Raw genomic sequence first — 6,000 nt, 5'->3', positions numbered from 1 at the left:
TAGGCTACAGTCCCACACATCAACACAAATCCCTATTCTAATGAGGACACAATTATGATCTTTCTCATTCACTCTGCTCTAACACTACTCTGGGTTCTTGGCCAGCTTAGCATTAAATTGCTGTCTGCACAAGTGCTTGCAAAGAGCCGAAGTTGGGTTAGCAGTATAATGCAGTTGTTTCTGTCCTGCAGTTTGCAGTTTGACTCTGTGTTTTATGCTGTCTATGGTTATCAGCTAACACTAGCAAACTTAGCAAGGTTCGTCAATTGCATCCATAAACTATTGAACTGCAAAACATAGGCACAGTTACTGCCTTTTATTGCTAACAGAATAATTAAATGCTAGAATTCCTCACAGCTGTATTAGATCGTAAACGTCTTTATTACACAAAAAGCCATGTTAATTGGGGTGGCTGCAGCTCTGGAGGTAGAGCAGGTCAGAATGTCTGGTGGTTCAGACAATTTGCATGCCAAATATTCTTGGGCAAGATACTAACCCCAAGTTGCTTTCCAATGCATCCACTTGAGTGTGCATGTTAGTTAGAAAGCATTTGAGAGCATAGAAGAAAGTGCTTGTGTGAATGGTGATGTTTATTTATTTTATCAACTTTCCTTCTGACGATGCTGTCTGTGTTGAGCGCTCAGTGGATCTGTGCTCGACAGTGCAGCCTAGGCGGAGTAGTCAAATGCAGATTCACTGAGCGCAGGGCAAGCTAGCGAGACAGAAGTTCTCCTTACAACATGGCAAATTGAACCTCCCCCACCCTAATTCAGATCTGGCGTTTGGAACTATTTTGGTTTTCATGTGACGTATGACGGTAAGCGCGTCATGGACAAAAGTAAAACAGTATGTCGGATGTGCCACGCAATGCTCAATTACATTGGTGGGAACTTGTGCGTTAGCGCAGTTTGCTCGTTAACGTGTTGGCCGTCCAGCCCCACGCACGGGGCGAGCCGCGGTAGCTCGTTAACGGATATTTGCTGTGTTGTGACGTTAACGTCATTTCAACGAGATTAACGCTGACAGCACTAGTGGGAACACAACGAATATGACTGCACATTTACTCCGACATCATCCTAGTGCAAAGACAAGTGGAAGCAGACAAAAACAACAAGCACGCATGCTACAAACTTTACCCGAGTTATTTAGACAGCCGTTAGCACATGATTCTCCTTATGGGGACCTGATATGTTTAATATGCTGCTGAGAATATAGCCCAGAAGAAGCGTATAGTATAGCTTTTATTTTGGAAAGAGCCATTTCTCTGTAATAAAGTCTCTTTTCCAAAGATGAGTGATTTCTCGATCAGATAGATTTATTTTTTATTACTTTGTTGTTTCAGCAACATTAAATTTAAAAACTGTACTTTTGAGTTAAAATATATTTTTATAATTTTAATAAATGACAAATTAAAAAGGCATGAACATTTTTTTTTGTATCGAAAAAATATCGAACCGTGACACCAAAGTATCGAACCGAACCATGAATTTTGTGTATCGTTGCACCCCTACTATATAAGTGTCACGGTACTGGGTCGTGTGACCCAGTGTTTGAGTTTCATGTATTTTTTGTATTCATTTTCAATCTAGTTAAATTCTAGGTTGCTGTTCAGACCTTATTTCTTAGTTATTTCTGTCATCTCTGCCTGTACTCAGTCTCCCTGGTTCCTGCGTCTACGTTTCATGTCTATGCGGTTAAGTTCATGTCATGTTTTATCTCCATGTCTATGTCTCCGTGTTTCCTGTTTTATTTTGTAAGAGTCTGGTGTTCTTTGTTCATTGTAGTTAGTGTTACTCTCCCCTGTATTGTCATTATGTTTCATTCGAGTCAGCTATGTTCTCATGTGTCTCCATTTCCCCATATCACCTCATGTGTGTATTTAAGTCCTCAGTCTTCCTTTGTTCGTTGTCGTGTCGTCTGTGTACTTCCCCTCTGTTCAAGTTAAGTGTTTTTCAGGATTCTGTGCAGTTCATGTTTGCCATTTGGTTTATGTTGTTTTTCATGCAGCCGTACGATGAGGTACCGTGCAGGTCATGTTCATGTCTGTTTCGTCACGCCATTTGGTTCACAGTTTCCATGCATCTGCACAGCATTCTGTTCACAGTGATCATAGTTATTCCTTTCAGTCAGGTTAGTGTTTTTCCAGTTTAGGTTTTTGGTTAGTTGCAGTCTCTGCCCCTGTTATGTTTTGTCTACTCCCTTCTGCATCAGCCCAAATAAAGGCTCGCTTTCAGTTTAAGTTCACTCCCGTCTCCTCGCCTGTGTTCGCTCCTGGGTCCACCACACACACTCTCCACACGGTCTGCCCCCGCTGGCCGTGACATATAAGAATCAGTCAGTCCCTTTAATTGTTAGGTTACTCTATTAAAACTGTTCTGAAAGGCACCAATGGCACAAACAAAGTGACCAGGTCAAGTGAATGAAATTAGTAAAGGTAAGAACTAGTAGACCCATGAAAACAGGGATGATATTACAGATGAACAGATGTGTCATTAAAACTTTACCCAATGTAGATATTAAGGAGTGACATGAGAGTCAATGCCACCAGAGAAACTGCAGTTTCCTCTATTTACATATTGACTTTATTTTCCTCAGAGGTTGTCACTGCCATAAAATGTTGAGTTATTGGATGCACAGATGACAGAAAGGGATTTTACCACATTTCTGTACATTATGGGAAAAAAGCCAGGCTGTCAGATATAAAATTTTAATAATACATATTAATCCACAGAAAGCATCAACTTCACTCTGCTCATTCCATCATATTGCATGCTCTGTGTTGCTTGGAGCAGGGACACTTGCCTAATGGAGAGCAATGTCAACATGAAGCAGCATTCAAAGAACCTTGCTGTGCAGTAAATGTTCTTGTGGAAGATGTTGTGACAGGGGAAATAGGGGAAAGTATAAACTAGCAAACATCAGCCTTTTCTGACATCTTCAGGAAGGCTGCACAGCCCACTGACTCCTTAACTATGACAAACCATATCCGAAACTGCAAGTATTTCTGCTTTCGTGCCACATGTGATGTGTTGTTTAAATAATACACAAGAACACAAAATACGCAAGAAATAAAAAACTTTATCTACGTGTAAGTTTAATTTTGCTTTTATATTTTTTTCAAAGTTTGACACAGTTCCAAGTTCCATATTGTTAATTATATTATATTCTGCTTACTTTTGCTCCCCTCCTTTTTGCAGTGTCCCTTATATGTCAAGAGTAAATAAAATGATACTGAGCTATTTACAGGTTGAAAGATGGAAAGTATTATAATGAGCACATGAGCTGGGCTATCATATCCTATGTAAATTTAGAAACAGAGATTTTCTGATCTCCTTTTACACTCAGCTTTTGTTTAAGTGGTAAATGTTGATGCAATGTAAAAACACATTGCATCAACGCCGTCAAGCATTGTGGTGCACTTTCTACTTGCACCTTCTTCATTGTGTATCTGTTTACACAGACAGTACAAAAACAACAAACAAACATTGATTAGTGTGCTTGGACATAATTTCTGGTGCACTCAGTATGTGAGGCCTCCCATATGGAAAAGATATATATAAATCGTATAAAGTTTGTATCTGTCTTGTGTGAAACTTGTATGAAAAGCATATAAGTGTGAAAACAGATATAAGATCCCTTGAAAAATTATATAATGAAACTTGTATGTTTTGGATACTTACTAAAACAATGTATGAAAGTAATGCGAAAGTGGCCACTTTCATGAGTAAATCATGTAAGCCTTATATGATTTACTCATGAAAGTGGCCACTTTCATGAGTAATCACATATAAGTTTTTACTATTTCTTTTCCATATGGGCTGTCACACTGGGGCAGGGACCAGTCAGCAACAACTTGGTAACTTTTACTTGCTAGAGAAAAATGTGCATCTGCCGACCAGCTGGGCAGTGGTTGCTGGCTGTTGCCAGTTGAAATTGGTCAGAAAGAGGGTTCTTCTTCAAAAAACTTCTCATGGCTGCTTTTGTCACTAGCAGACAAACAGAAGCTCATCGTTTGCATGGATGCAAACCATTTACTCTCCGAGCTGTACTGAGACTTAAAATTTCGAAAGCAAAACAAAAACTGAGAAAGTCTCAGTTTCTGGCTTTTAATTTAAAAGTGAATGGCCTCCATTTGCATTGCACTTTATAAACTTGCACTTGACAAGTGTCTGCAGACAAGTCAGCATCTTTCATGGAAATTTCTGCAACCTGCTAGCAACCAGTTACAAGGAGGTTTCAAGTGCAGCACCATTTACCTTTTTACAGTCTATTTCACTCTCCTAACTGCCTCTTGTCACATGTATAGAAATCCTTCTGTAGCGAGCGGTGTCAGCAGGGTGTCGATGACAAGTCTCTAGGTCTGCTTGAATTTTTCTTTACCAGTCATAGTGTTTATGTATGAAAAGGAGATTTACAAAAAACATTTCAGTGTAATTGTGCTTGAATTTGCAGGGGTACTATTTGTTTGTTTGTGTGTGCATTTGGCTCAACAACATCCTGCTCTAGTGGCTAAATATGCTACTCCATTAAGCATTCAGTTTGGTTCACTGCATATATAGAGAACAATTTCATAGATCACTATATGAGTTGCCATGCTGCAGTGACAGATAAAATCATATCAAGTCATTAGATAATAGTACTTTATAGGTGATCTGGCAGCTTGAGTAAAATCAGACAAATATCTGATAAATTTTGAAATCCTTTGAAGTTATGTTTCCTGTAAAAACACAAACAAACTGGAAGGTGCTAGGAGATACACCTGAAAAATGAATGCAATGTAATCCACGTCATATTAAATAATCATGTTAATTGAGAAGAGTCCATCTGTTACTAAACGTTATGCACATCTCAGTTACCATAGTGACTGTACACTAAAATGCCTACAGCTGTAGCCTAAAAGTGGTGAGAATATATAACTTGAAAAAACAACATAGACGTTGTCCCCTTTTATACAATGGCCCTGTTATAATGACATTAAGACGACCCATCATCCTGTGGTCTTTGTTTGTTTACTGTATAACAACATTGATTATCATTACTATCAAAGACGTTAGGTCAAGAAATGATTCCTCTTATCTGGGCAGTGGGTCAAGCTCCTAAATGAGCCTCTAAAGACACGTTTACAGTGTGTAGAGAAACATGTTTGGTCACCAGATTTTTTTGCTCACAGTTTGCAAAGGTAAAATTAAACATGGGTATGCGATCTGATCACATAATTGGAATCAAATTTTCAGAAAATACAAATCTTTAATCCACACAGTGGAAGCAAACAAGTTCAGCAAAGTGCAGGCACAAAGATGCATACCTATGTCTCTCCACCTTTTGTTTCTCGAACTGTAGAAGTCTCTTGATGAGAGGTAAGGTCACAAACTTAAAGAAGTCCAGCTGCTTTCTTTTCGAGCTCTTAAGCTCTTACTACCATGACCTGGAAGACTGAGAACCTACACAGACATGGCAAAGATTGAACACAAGAAAAAACTAAAGTCTTTTTAACCCTTTAAGACCTACCATAGAACCAAGTCCGCCAGAGCTTATATCATATTTTAGCCATGTTAATTGGGGTGGCTGCAGCTCTGGAGGTAGAGCAGGTCAGATTGTCTGGTGGTTCAGACTGTGGAGCCATTTTTGGGAGCATTTCAAGTTGCTATACATCAATACAACCATTATAGCCCAGATTTTAATAATATGTATTCATTAAGTGCATAGTAATTACATAAATTGCAAAAAAGTGCAATAAACTACAAAAAAATTGAAAATCGTTTTTGCTTTTTTAACATATATTTCTAGTTAGAGAAATTTAAGAGGCTTATCCCTCAAAACTGTAAATACAAAAAAGTTGCACAAAATAGTTTCCCACCACAGGAAATTTATTTTGAGTGTCTTCATAGTTTTATTTTTGAAATACACCAATTTTTATACACTGCAGGAAAAACGAAAATAAATATTATACTGCAAATTTGCAAAAAAGCAGCATATGCATCAAAATAAACTATTTCCAGC

This window comes from Astatotilapia calliptera, chromosome 12 (genome assembly GCF_900246225.1).
Source record: "Astatotilapia calliptera chromosome 12, fAstCal1.2, whole genome shotgun sequence".
NCBI lineage: Eukaryota > Metazoa > Chordata > Actinopteri > Cichliformes > Cichlidae > Astatotilapia > Astatotilapia calliptera.
This window is presented reverse-complemented; position numbering follows the sequence as displayed.